Source organism: Balaenoptera physalus, assembly GCF_965194825.1.
Source record: "Balaenoptera physalus genome assembly, chromosome: 6".
NCBI classification, from domain to species: domain Eukaryota; kingdom Metazoa; phylum Chordata; class Mammalia; order Artiodactyla; family Balaenopteridae; genus Balaenoptera; species Balaenoptera physalus.
In genome coordinates this window covers 4,245,287-4,258,872 of record NC_138885.1, presented here as the reverse complement: position 1 = coordinate 4,258,872, position 13,586 = coordinate 4,245,287, and the positions used below count along the sequence as shown (strand labels likewise).

Here is a 13,586-nt window from a genome sequence, read left to right as displayed (position 1 = left end):
AGAGATGGTGAGAGCCTGAACGAAGGCAGTAGAGGGGAGATGGAGAGAGGGGATGGAGCAGGACCTATTTAGGTCCTAGAATTGGCAGAACCTGGTATCCTGGTGTAAGTCTCTAGAAACACCGTCCAACTCCACGGCAAAATACAAGGTAGACGGTGTAGGTTTCTGCACCTAGAATCATCCTGAGACTCAGGCAAGAAGGGCCCCTCCCACGGATGGGTTCCACATCCCACAAGGGTCTGCAGGTCTCCAGGACACAAAGAAGCACATTCCTTCGAGAACCTCTGTCCCCAGGACCTGGCACTCAGCACACTGGTGATCTGCCACCCAGAACCCTTAAACACCTCCTCAGCTTCCAGGGGAAAGCTTTGCTCAGCTCTTTTTGGCCCTCCCTCTGTCCTCAAAACTAAAGGTAACGGAGTCTGAATACCATGAAGGCTCTCAGGTTGTGCTAGGGCTGTTGCCCAACAGCCCTGTGAAGTGTGTGTGTGTGTGTTTTTGAGGGTGGGGGAGGCGGAATTGAGAAGCGGAAAGCTCTGGGGCCTGAGGAAAGACGCTGATCCACTTGTCACACCTTCCCCTCAGCGGAAGGGCCAGGGACTCTCACTCAGCACCGCATCCTTGCCACACACGAGAGAGTGCCCACCCCCATTTTCCTGCTCTCCTTTGTCTGGGATGGTTTCAGAGACACTGGGCTCAGCCTGTCACTCTCCACAGCTGCTTGTCACCCTCCACAGCTGCGCACGGCAGCAGAGCAAGAGCCGGCCTTGTCCACCGTTCACGTAGCTGCTCCATTCCCGTCGTGCACCGTGCATCCAGACGGGGCGCGCGGACAGGACGCTAGTCTTGATGGAACCGTTTCGCTCCAGGTGCAGATTCCTGAGACTGTGAAATCTCAGTCTAGGAGAGAGTCATCTAGGAGACCATAGGCTTCGTAGTATTTCCGAGAGGATGCTAGTTGGCCGTCTACCCTTCTGTTTCATCTGAAACGTACCTTGTCCAACTGGTGGTTTGCCTCCAAGTCGAAGGGCTGCTGGAGGACCTTCGCCAACAATTCTAGTCGCTCCTGGCCTAGCAGACAAAAGTTATCTGAATGACGTTGGCTAAAATACACTCTAAAGACTGACATAACTTAAGGAAGTTTGTTTCCCTCGGCACAGCAGGGCTGTGTCTGCTCCTCTTGTCATAAGCAGCTCTTTGCAGTAAACGCCTCTCAGCAGGAAACTCCTTTTTTCATCTCCTTCACAAAGCTATGTTGCCCCAACCTTAAACCAGGGACCCCCAGGCTCTACTCGTCTCTGGCCCCAGCACACTTGTCAAATCTTCAGCTCACATAATAACTTGCCAAACCTCTTTGCTCTTTCCATAGATGCAATCGGTAGAAATGAAGAAGAAGTATTAACAGATGACCAGACAGTCTTCCCTGGCTTCCTTTTCAGTACAGCGGTGCTATACTAATGAAGATTAGAATAGGGAAATTCCACTACAATTCTGACGGTTTCATCCACATCTGTGCCAGTTTTGGCCTCACACGACACTAATATTTTACATTTTCATTTGGAAATGGAATTCGTACACTTCTAGAACTTCCTTTAACAAACCTAAAGCCACTTTCTTTTCCAGACAAGTTACGAGTTCTCCCAAGTTGCACTGTTACAGAAATTGCCCTCTGCTCTTCCATCATTAGTAGAAGAAAAGTAGTACCAGTTTTTTTTGTTTTTTGTTTTGTTTTGTTTTGTTTTAACATCTTTATTGGAGTATAATTGCTTTAAAATGGTGTGTTAGTTTCTGCTTTACAACAAAGTGAATCAGTTATACATATACATATGTTCCCATATCTCTTCCCTCTTGCATCTCCCTCCCTCCCGGCCTCCTTATCCCACACCTCTATGTGGTCACAAAGCACAGAGCTGATCTCCCTGTGCTATGCGGTTGCTTCCCACTAGCTATCTATTTTACGTTTGGTAGTGTATATATGTCCATGCCACTCTCTCTCTTTGTCACATCTCACCCTTCCCCCTCCTCATATCCTCAAATCCATTCTCTAGTAGGTCTGTGTCTTTATTCCCATCTTGCCACTAGGTTCTTCATGACCTTTTTTTTTTTCCCTTAGATTCCATATATATGTGTTAGTATACTGTATTTGTTTTTCTCTTTCTGACTTACTTCACTCTGTATGACAGACTCTAACTCCATCCACCTCACAACAAATAACTCAATTTTGCTTCTTTTTATGGCTGAGTAATATTCCATTGTATATATGTGCCACATCTTCTTTATCCATTCATCCGATGATGGACACTTAGGTTGCTTCCATATCCTGGCTATTGTAAATAGAGCTGCAATGAACATTTTGGTACATGACTCTTTTTGAATTATGGTTTTCTCAGGGTATATGCACAGTAGTGGGATTGCTGGATCGTATGGTAGTTCTATTTTTAGTTTTTTAAGGAACCTCCATACTGTTCTCCATAGTGGCTTTATCAACTTACATTCCCACCAACAGTGCAAGAGGGTTCCCTTTTCTCCACACCCTCTCCAGCATTTATTGTTTCTAGATTTTTTGATGAGGGCCATTCTGACCGGTGTGAGATATCTCATTGTAGTTTTGATTTGCATTTCTCTAATGATTAATGACATTGAGCATTTTTTCATCTGTCTGTTGGCAATCTGTATACCTTCTTTGGAGAAATGTCTATTTAGGTCTTCTGCCCATTTTTGGATTGGGTTGTTTGTTTTTTTGTTATTGAGCTGCATGAGCTGCTTGTAAATCTTGGAGATTAATCCTCTGTCAGTTGATTCATTTGCAAATATTTTCTCCCATTCTGAGGGTTGTCTTTTGGTCTTGTTTATGGTTTCCTTTGCTGTGCAAAAGCTTTTAAGTTTCATTAGGTCCCATTTGTTTATTTTTGTTTTTATTTCCATTTCTCTAGGAGGTGGGTCAAAAAGGATCTCGCTATGATTTATGTCATGGAGTGTTCTGCCTATGTTTTCCTCAAAGAGTTTGATAGGGTCTGGCTTTACATTTAGGTCTTTAAACCATTTTGAGTTTTTTTTTTTTTTTTTTTTTTTTTGTGTCTGAAACATTTATATTAACATATTTCCATACAAATAACCCAATGAAAGTTTAGTATTAGTTGTTTTGTTTGTTTGTTTTATACTGCATGTTCTTATTAGGCATCAATTTTAAACACATCAGTGTATACATGTCAATCCCAATCGCCCAATTCAGCACACCACCATCCCCAGCTCACCGCAGTTTTCCCCCCTTGGTGTCCATATGTCCGTTCTCTACATCTGTGTCTCAACTTCTACCCTGCAAACCGGCTCATCTGTACCATTTTTCTAGGTTCCATATACAGGCATTAATATACGATATTTGTTTTTCTCTTTCTGACTTACTTCACTCTGTATGACAGTCTCTAGATCCATCCACGTCTCAACAAATGACTCAATTTCGATCCTTTTTATGGCTGAGTAATATTCCATTGTATATGTGTATCACATCTTCTTTATCCATTAGTCTGTTGATGGGCATTTAGGTTGCTTCCATGACCTGGCTATTGTAAATAGTGCTGCAATGAACATTGGGGTGCATGTGTCTTTTTGAATTATGGTTTTCTCTGGGTAAATGCCCAGTAGTGGGATTGCTGGGTCATATGGTAATTCTATTTTTAGTTTTTTAAGGAACCTCCATATTGTTCTCCATAGTGGCTGTATCAACTTACATTCCCACCAACAGTGCAAGAGGGTTCCATTTTCTCCACACCCTCTCCAGCATTTGTTGTTTGTAGATTTTCTGATGATGCCCATTCTAACTGGTGTGATGTGATACCTCATTGTAGTTTTGATTTGCATTTCTCTAATAATTAGTGATGTTGAGCATCTTTTCATGTGCTTCATGGCCGTCTGTATGTCTTCTTTGGAGAAATGTCTATTTAGGTCTTCTGCCCATTTTTGGAATGGGGTGTTTGTTTCTTTAATATTGAGCTGCATGAGCTGTTTATATATTTTGGAGATTAATCCTTTGTCCGTTGATTCGTTGGCAAATATTTTCTCCCATTCTGAGAGTTGTCTTTTCGTCTTGTTTATGGTTTCCTTTGCTGAGCAAAAGCTTTGAAGTTTCATTAGGTCCCATTTGTTTATTTTTGTTTTTATTTCCATTACTCTAGGAGGTGGATCAAAAAAGATCTTGCTGTGATTTATGTCAAAGAGTGTTCTTGAGGTTCCCTGGTGGTGCAGTGGTTGAGAGTCTGTCTGCTAATGCGGGGGACATGCGTTCAAGCCCTGGTCTGGGAGGATCCCACATGCCATGGAGCAGCTGGGCCCGTGAGCCACAACTACTGAGCCTGCGCGTATGGAGCCTGTGCTCCGCAGCAAGAGAGGTCGCGGTGGTGAGAGGCCCGCGCACCATGATGAAGAGTGGCCCCCGCTTGCCACAACTGGAGAAAGCCCTCGCACAGAAACGAAAACCCAACACACTCAAAAATAAATAAATAAATAAATAAATTTATTTTTAAAAAAAGAAAAAAAAAAAGGGTGTTCTTCCTATATTTTCCTCAAGAGTTTTATAGTGTCCAGTCTTACATTTAGGTCTTTAATCCATTTTGATTTTATTTTTGTGTACGGTGTTAGGGAGTATTCTAATTTCATTGTTTTACATGTAGCTGTCCAGTTTTCCCAGCACCACTTATTGAAGAGACTGTCTTTTCTCCATTGTATATCTTTGCCTCCTTTGTCATAGATTAGTTGACCATAGGTGTGTGGGTTTATCTCTGGGCTTTCTATCTTGTTCCATTGATCTATGTTTTTGTTTTTGTGCCAGTACCATATTGTCTTGATTACTGTAGCTTTGTAGTATAGTCTGAACTCAGGGAGTCTGATTCACCCAGCTCCGTTTTTTTCCCTCAAGACTGCTTTGGCTATTCGGGGTCTTTTGTGTCTCCATACAAATTTTAAGATGATTTGTTCTAGCTCCATAAAAAATGCCATTGGTAATTTGATAGGGATTGCATTGAATCTGTAGATTGCTTTGGGTAGTATACTCATTTTCACAATGTTGATTCTTCCAATCCAAGAACATGGTATATCTCTCCATCTGTTGGTATCATCTTTAATTTCTTTCATCAGTGTCTTATAGTTTTCTGCATACAGGTCTTTTGTCTTCCTAGGTAGGTTTATTCCTAGATATTTTATTCTTTTTGTTGCAATGACAAATGGGAGTGTTTCCATAATTTCGCTTTCAGATTTTTCATCATTAGTGTATAGGAATGCAAGAGATTTCTGTGCATTAATTTTGTATGCTGCAACTTTACCATATTCATTAATTAGCTCTAGCAGTTTTCTGGTGGCAGTTTTAGGATTCTCCGTGTATAGTATCATGTCATCTGCAAACAATGACAGCTTTACTTCTTCTTTTCCGATTTGGATTCCTTTTATTTCTTTTTCTTCTCTGATTGCTGTGGCTAACACTTCAAAATCTATGTTGAATAATAGTGGTGAGAGTGGTCAGCCTTGTCTTGTTCCTGATCTTAGTGGAAATGGTTTCAATTTTTCACCATTGAGGACAATGTTGGCTGTGGGTTTGTCATATATGGCCTTTATTATGTTGAGGAAAGTTCCCTCTATGCCTACTTTCTGCAGGGCTTTTATCATAAATGGGTGCTGAATTTTGTCAAAAGCTTTCTCTGTATCTATTGAGATGATCATATGGTTTTTCTCCTTCAATTTGTTAATATGGTGTATCACGTTGATTGATTTGCGTATATTGAAGGATCCTTGCATTCCTGGAATAAACCCCACTTGATCAAGGTGTATGATCCTTTTAGTGTGCTGTTGGATTCTGTTTGCTAGTATTTTGTTGAGGATTTTTGCATCTATGTTCATCAGTGATATTGGCCTGTAGTTTTCAAGAAGATTTTCTTCCAAATCCCACTTAACGTATAAACTAAAGAAGAAAATATATTTTAATGTTTAGCCTAAGGGTCCTGGACTCTATTACTTCCATTATTTTAAGTAAATTTAGTTTGTATCAGACTGATACTGTACTTCAAGTACCAAGCAAAACTTACAGCAAGTCAAAATCCAAAGTTGTATGTTACTAGGAAACACAAAGTTTAAAGGGTCATATATGTATTTATTTCTTCAGGCAGGAATCATTCTTTAGGATATGAAATAGTCATGAAAGAAGACATTCCAAACTGTTGACTTTTGAACAACACAGGTTTGAACTGCATGGATTTATTTGTAGGTGGATCTTTTGTGTTTGTTTTGTTTGTTTGTGTGTTTGTTTGCTTGTTTTCAATCCATGCACACTTATAGTGCTCTATAGACTGCCCAGTTCAATCCCAGGTCAGCTGAATCTGCAGCTGCGGAACTGTGGACTGAGAGGGCTACCCTAAAATTATGGATTTTCGACTGTGGGGAAGTTAGGGCCCCCTAATTCCTCTGCCCTGTATCATTTAGGGCCAACCATGGTTTAGAGATGAGAGGGGTTGTCACACACGAGGACTGTGAGGTGCGTCATACAGAATAATCTGCCATAATCACAGCTGAAAAGGGGCAGGTCTTGGATCTTACTTGCCTGTGGCTAGTCTGGAGATTTCACTAAAATTGGTGGGGAGCAGGGTTTATTCATGAACACCCAAGTCCAAATTTTATACCTACCAGTCAGAAAGTCATCATTTCCATTGTGTGTGTGTGTGTGTGTGTGTGTGTGTGTAAGGTCCGGGTTATTGCTTAGCACCCCTCATGTCATATCCCCTTGCGATGAGGTTACTCTGAGTCAGGAGTGTGCATATCTCCGTGATGTATCTGAAAGGCACGTGCCAAGTCAACCCAGGGGAATAGTCAACTGCACCTCAGTGTCTGAGCTTGCGATAGACACACCTGTCTTTCTCCAGTTTTGTCATCTTGACCATCACCTTTGGACCTTGTGGGGATGGCACAGGCCGAGCCAGAATATCCACCATGTCTTTAAATATCAGTGAGTCTCAAAGGTGTGTGTGACCTTCACCCAGGAGGAGTGCGCCCTGATGAACAAATTCCAGGGGAAGCTGTCTAGAGCTGTGCTGCTGGAGGACCTCAGTTATCTGGTGTCCATGGGTGAGTCTGTCCACAGTCATTTATTTGATAAAAGATCACCCAAAGGAGCTTTGCTTATTCTACCCCCCACCATGCCGATGTCTATACACTTACAGAGCATCCACATCTACCTGAAGGGGATGTGCTTCTTTCTTTCTTTTTAATTTTTTTTCAGGATCCCAATAGGATGGACAATTTCTGGCCACAATCACACGTCTTCCTTTCTGCTCTATATCTAACACTCAGAACAGTGCAGGACACTCACCTCACGGCATGCATGCATCCAGTGGATGGATCAACGTGTTAGGTAGTTCCTAACCAACTCCTCTGCTCTTGAAACCGCGGCAGAGTTTGGCAAAACAGTCTTCATCATAGCAGACATTTTCCCTTTAAAAGAGAGTTCATGGGGGTGGGAGGTGGAGGTGGGGGGTGGGGGGGGTGGTTGCTGGCATTCCGAGGGAGCTGATGTTATTGAATATTTTTTTTGAAAATAATGTTCAATCCACTATGGAACAATGGATTCACCCTCGTTAGAAAAACAAAGGATTTCACAGTCTGTTTCTGGTCTGGGGCCTGAGCATCAGCAGACAGTTCCTGAATACCTGAGCCCAAAGTCAGTGTCCTTCCTGCTCTGGGGAAGGGCTGGCAGTACTTCCCCGTGCTCAGGACGCCCTTCCCCGTGCTCCTCTTTAACGTTCGTTCACCTCGCTCTTCCTCCTGACGTGAACCTGAAGACCACACGCAGGTTCCAATGCAGGGCTCCAAATCCAGGTCCATGTTTTCCACGAAACAAGTTATTGGCTGCACCAATCAGATGTGCTTTCACAGCTGGAGCAGGAGGAGAGATGGGGAGGATGCAAGAGGATTTCCCAGAGTCCTGAATCCAGGTGGGCTCCAGGCTGATTCGAGTCAGAGTGGAGAGAAGCCTGGTCATTAGGGGAGAAGAGCAGGTAATGCCCACCGCAGAATCCCTTGAGAAAGTAGTTTTCCTGACACATCTTGTAAGACATTACCCAGTGCACTCGTCCTTATAAACACCAGAGAAGTGACACACAGCAGAAACCCTGTGTCTGAGATCAGTGAGGTAGAGCCTTCAGCCAGAAATTACCCTCTTTAAGCCGAGGAAAATCATGTGGGGAGAAACCCTAAGCCTGGAACCACGGTGGAAGAACCTTCAGTTGGCGCTCCAGCCTCAGCACACACAGACAACTCAGAGTGGGATGCATCCCTGATGCGGTAGGGAAGGCAGCACAAGCTTTACTAGGAGGAGAGCCGGCCGTCGTCTTGGGCCAGACCACATAATCACTGCTGTAGAATAAATCCGATGCAATGCATGGGAGAATCCCATTAGCCATGGAGCCAGCACTTGTAGGACATGAGAGGATTCACACTGAATAAAATAGTCTCAGCATAGTGAAGGAAGGACATTCTTCAGTGGTCCCTTATTCCTTGGTGACAAAAATAGTCCTCACACCAAAGAGATGCCAATTCTAAAGTCACAATGGCAAATTCCTCACCTAGTTCACATCAAGAAATGAATGCTGAGAATATACGACTCTATAAAGAATGTGTGAGCCCACGACTGAATCAAGGTTCAGACGTTTGGAAATTGTCTATTACTACAAATCTACAGCATAAATAGGTAGATGGCGAAGTATTTTGAGAATGCAAAGTTTGGTACCAAGAAAGAAAGCAACCCCACTTCAGTGGATCAGTACTTGGACAAATGTAAGCACTACCGAGTGGGTGTGTGTCTTTCAAAACCAGGAAATGTCACCCTGAGTCAGAATGGGTCAATTTTCCTTTAATACACTCCCTGTCGATCAGTTAGGGACTTTCTATTTTTATGAAGTTGTAAACATAATTACAAACCCTGGGGTCAATCAGGAACTAAGTTTGAATGGTCACTAAAAAAGTAGAACACAAGTGATGGGGGTTACCTGTTACATTACTGTTCAAATAGGTATGCACGCACATGTCAAGGATGAATCGTCACAAGAATAAACACAACCAAGTTGAGACCTGTGCGTGTGTGCGTGTGTGTGTGTGTGTGACTCATAGGTGGATGTTTTCCATAGATGTGCACTATGGCACTGCAGGATCTGTGGTTGCTGAGTCCCCAGAGGTGGAAGCGCAGATACAGGGCCCTGACTGTGAAGTTATCCATGGATTTTCACAGTGCGTGGTGTCGGCACCTGTAACCCTCCATGTTGGTTGTTCAAAGGTCAGCTCTAGTTTATAGATTAGAGAGGATAACATCATGTGTTCACTATTAATAACTTTTCCAAATCATCTTTATCTTTTTAAAAGGAAAACATCATTTAATCCATTTCACAAGATGATATTGGGAATCTACTGCCCCAGAACAGGAATTATCCCTACAGAACACAAGATCCCTGAGAAGGAAGAACCCTGAACACCGAGACACCATGAAGGTAGGTTTTTAGAGGATATTCTCTGCTTCTCCAGCTTAAGGTAAAACATGGGATGACTGTGTCTACCTATCCCATTCCAGTTTGTAAAATGGGAGCCCCCATGGCACGTATCACCAGAAGTCGGTCCATGATAACTCCATCTATAGGAATTCTTGGCAGTTTTATGTTCAGGATCATTTCTTTTTCTGCCATTGATTGAAGACTCCTTGGACCCTGTTAGCAGTTACAGATTAAATGAGTCCAGTACTTCATAGGTTTTGTCATGTATTTAGAAGGGGAATCACCATCAAGTTGCTGAAATGAGGACTAAGTGTCTTTCAGACATGGAGATGGAAATAAAAGGTGCTCTGTGGGGTGTGCGATGACAGGAACCCAGGATTCCTTCACCCAGCCCTCCCTTTGCTCCCTCACCGCTTCCTGGAAAATTCACACACACACACACACACACACACAGCTCTGGGGGCACTATTTGCTGTCCATGATTTCACGTGCCTTTTGGGCATGGCTGGTAGAGATGGACATGAAGCAGCAGGACAGCAAGTTGGCATCTCGGCCGGCCTAGAGAAGTTTCCCAAGTGAAATATCAGAACCAGGGCAGGGGGGCGCAGAGAGAGGCGGGGAAGGGAGGCCCACGTGACCTGGGAGAGAAGGGGGGAGACCGACCTCGGTTCAGGTTCCCCGTCCCCCTCCTGCTGAGAACCTGCCTTTGTTTCCTGCCCTCAGGTGTGTGAGAGGAGCATGTTTCTTTCCAATAAATACCAACACATCATTTCAGTCTGTTTGTGTGTTTGTTCTTGCTTGTTCGTGGAAGAGGCCAAAGAACCCTTCCAGTGGAGGTGTGTGTACAAAGGATATGACAGTATGGGAGGGTGCGGGTCAGTCCCTGTGCCAAGAAATCCAGAAAATCTGTCGTAGCTGAGACTCGGGCCTTTTGCAGAAATAGGCCAAGAGAGTTCAGATTTGATCATTCACTGCCAAATAGTCATCACAGCAGTTTCCTGGAAGGGATTGTGTTGCAGGAGCCAGCGTGGCCCTCAGCCCTCAGGCCTCAGCCCAGCAGGCAGGCAGGCAGGCAGCGGCTATTGTCTGTTGGTCCCGCCCCCACCCCCACCCCCACCCTCGTTCTTTCTCCAGCGCTCCTTCCTAAGTCCCCTGGACTGACCTTTGCCAGGAGCGGGAGAGGGGAGGTCCGGAAGATTCATTCGGCAAGGCCTCGTTCAATCGCTTCATTCAAATGCAGAAAGCTCTCCGGTCAAGTCGGAGCCTTTGACTTTGCCTCGAGCTTCTCTTTAATGCATGGCTTTTTCTTTTTTCTTTCCCCAATTTCCCCACCCTTAGGCTACCCCCTCCAAACTGCAGGGAGGGAAGAAGGAAGGCAGGAAGGGATGGGAGGAGGATGTGTGAGAAACAGGCCTTTTTTCCAGGCAAAAGGAGTCCCCTCCTTTTCCTAACCCAGGAAACCCCGCTAAACCATTTGAGGATCATGGACATGCGTGGAAGCAGACGTCTTAACTTGAGATCTTCCTCCGTGAGAGGACAGAAAGGAGGACCAGTGTGTCCCTCTTGTGCTGGCCGGTTCTTAAGTCACTTGAATTCAAAATAATCAATAGAGCATGGAGGCACATTTTGGGGCGGCCTACTCTGGACGCCAACAGTTCCCTCCTCTAAAGTTCCTTGGAACATATTAAAGCTGAGCTGGTGACTCGTGTGTGTGTGTGAGTGTGTGTGTGTGTGTGTGAGAGAGAGAGAGAGAGAGAGACAGAGACAGAGAGAGACAGAGACAGAGAGAGAGGGAGGAAGAGGGAGAAAATAGGTTAGTAGGGGCCTCAATTTCCTGGAAACAGTTTCTTAGTTCTGAGAACAGGTCAGTTCAGTCAAACAGTTATAGTATCTCCTGTTAGGAGGTGGTGATGTCGATGGACTCCCAAAGCTAGGCTTATAGTGCAAGCAATCAGGTGTTTCCTAAGAGGCTCGTCCATGGAAACCAAGGAAACAAAAAGGTTTATCTTTGGAGCAGATCATCAACCATTTGGGGCGGGGTGTGTGTGTGTGTATGAGTCAAGGAGATTTCTAGATGTCAGGGTCGAAGCAACTTTAGAAGTTTTAAATACTTCTGATGATGTCGTCGGGTGTTTGGTTCAACTTTCAGAGTGGCTCTCACAGAAACAGGCACGCGGATTGTTTACATAGGAGCCGTTGTGGCCATTTCTCTAAGGTTTTCGTCAAGTTCTCTAGCTTCCGTTTGCAGGGCTTCAGGCAAAGGACTGTTTTAGTTCTCAGTGATGCCAAGTCAAAAGGGTGGGAGAAAATGGGAAACGTTCATGGAAAGAGTTGTACCCAGATATTGGAGGGAACTCAAAAAACTTCAGGATGCAGTCCAGTTTTCAGGTTAAGAACAACACCCTAAGGGAAACGAGTAGCACCAGAATCTCATATCCACAAGTGTGTATCCCCATTTTATGGAAATATAATTTTGGCCTCCAAGTTACCTATGCAAATAACTCTATTGCCAAAGAAATAAGAAGCCTCACTGAGAGTTTCTGAATTAAGGAAGGTAGGGAGAAAAGGATCAGTGATTCCATCCTGCTGACAGAGATATAAGTTAACAAATGGATGTCCATCTTTAAAAATAAAAAAAGAAAATTGGGTTCTGTTTGTTTGTTTTTCCTTGTATCTGGAAAACAAAAGATTTAACTATCAGTCTTATTCCCTCTCTCTCTCTCTCTCTCTCTTTCACTTAGGTTAGGGGATTTTTTTTTTTTTTTGAGGTTTTTTTTTTTTTTTTTAATAATTGAAATATAGTTGATTTACAATGTCATGTTAGTTTCATGTGTACAGCACAGTGATTCAGTTCTCTCTTTCTTTCTCTCTCTCTCTCTTTATATATGTAAAAATATTTTATATAGATATTCTTTTTCAGATACTTTTCTCTCATAAGTATTGAGTAGAGTTTCCTGTGCTATATAGTAGGAGGTGCTGGTTGATTACCTATTTTATGTACAGTAATGTGTATATGTTCATCCCAACCTCCTAAGTTATCCCCTGCTTCCCCAATCAGTCCTATTTTAGACAAGTAGTCAAACACATTATCATCCTAGTCATCCCCATGTAAGTCATTCTTGTTCTTCTTGGAGTCCAGTTTTTCCATCGGTTCTGCCGACCTTGCCTGATGATTGAGCGTGACTGGACGAGTGACGGTTCCAAGAAGTTTGCAAGAGCTTTTGTGAAGGATTGCAGGATTTGCCCAGCGAAGCGGGTGCCTTGATCTGATCACACGGGAGGCTGTGGAAGGTAGACCCCAAGTGACAAACACATTTTGGTTTTTTAACAGTCTCTGTGCCACGGTGAGGACATCAGGCTTGGCAGAGCGGGAAGACTCAAACCCACACGGAAAACATACCTGCGGTCACAAGAATGTTTGGATGACCCCTACTAAGTGGCAATGGAATGAAGTCCAGTGGCTGGGGTTCAGAGGGTCCAGAGAGAGGAGGTTTTCTTTCCAGAGAAAAAAATAATTTTTTTCCCCCAGGGTTACAAACATGACAGGTCAGACGTTGCCGGTAGACTGTAGAAATCTTCCTGCCAATGTCTATTTACAATTAGAGTCATTTTCGAGGCACCATGGGCGGGTGAAGGAATGCAAGGTGGGGGGGAGGGGGGAGGTTGGCCAGGGAGCAGTCGGCTGGGCCACTGTCTTGGGTCTGCCATAGCCCTGACCGACTGTTGAAAGGACAGGATGGACTTGGTCCACACGTGCCCCGCCACCCCCCACCATCTTTCAACAGGCTGTTGTTGCTGCCTTGGCGTGAAAGTCGGTTAGAACATCTCCCTGATACTGGGTTCAGTGCCTTTCATGTGAGCCTCCATTTTGACGACAGACAGCCCTTTTGCCAGGGCAGAGAAGACTTCCAGGAAGAAAGATCCCATCATTTCTGGAACAGTTAGAACACATCTGTGTACAGACACAAGCCAAAGAAGACTTTATGTTGTTCCTTCCTCTTTGACAACACTTCCCGTGTCATCGAACTTCTCCAAGAAACTTACTCAGTTTCATCTCTCTCATTTCTC

General features: G+C 43.9%; 2 long non-coding RNA genes across 2 annotated transcripts in view; one reads left to right on the top strand and one right to left on the bottom strand.

Annotated features, from left to right (window-relative positions):
* The window catches only part of LOC309662705, a 41,920-nt gene extending 31,332 nt beyond the window's left edge, over positions 1 to 10,588 (bottom strand). The window contains exon 1 of the long non-coding RNA XR_014264900.1: positions 10,182 to 10,588. This is a non-coding gene — a long non-coding RNA (uncharacterized lncRNA). The remainder of the gene's footprint in view (positions 1 to 10,181) is intronic.
* LOC309662709 overlaps positions 1 to 13,586 on the top strand; it is a 435,223-nt gene that overhangs the window by 297,348 nt on the left and 124,289 nt on the right. The window lies entirely within an intron of this gene.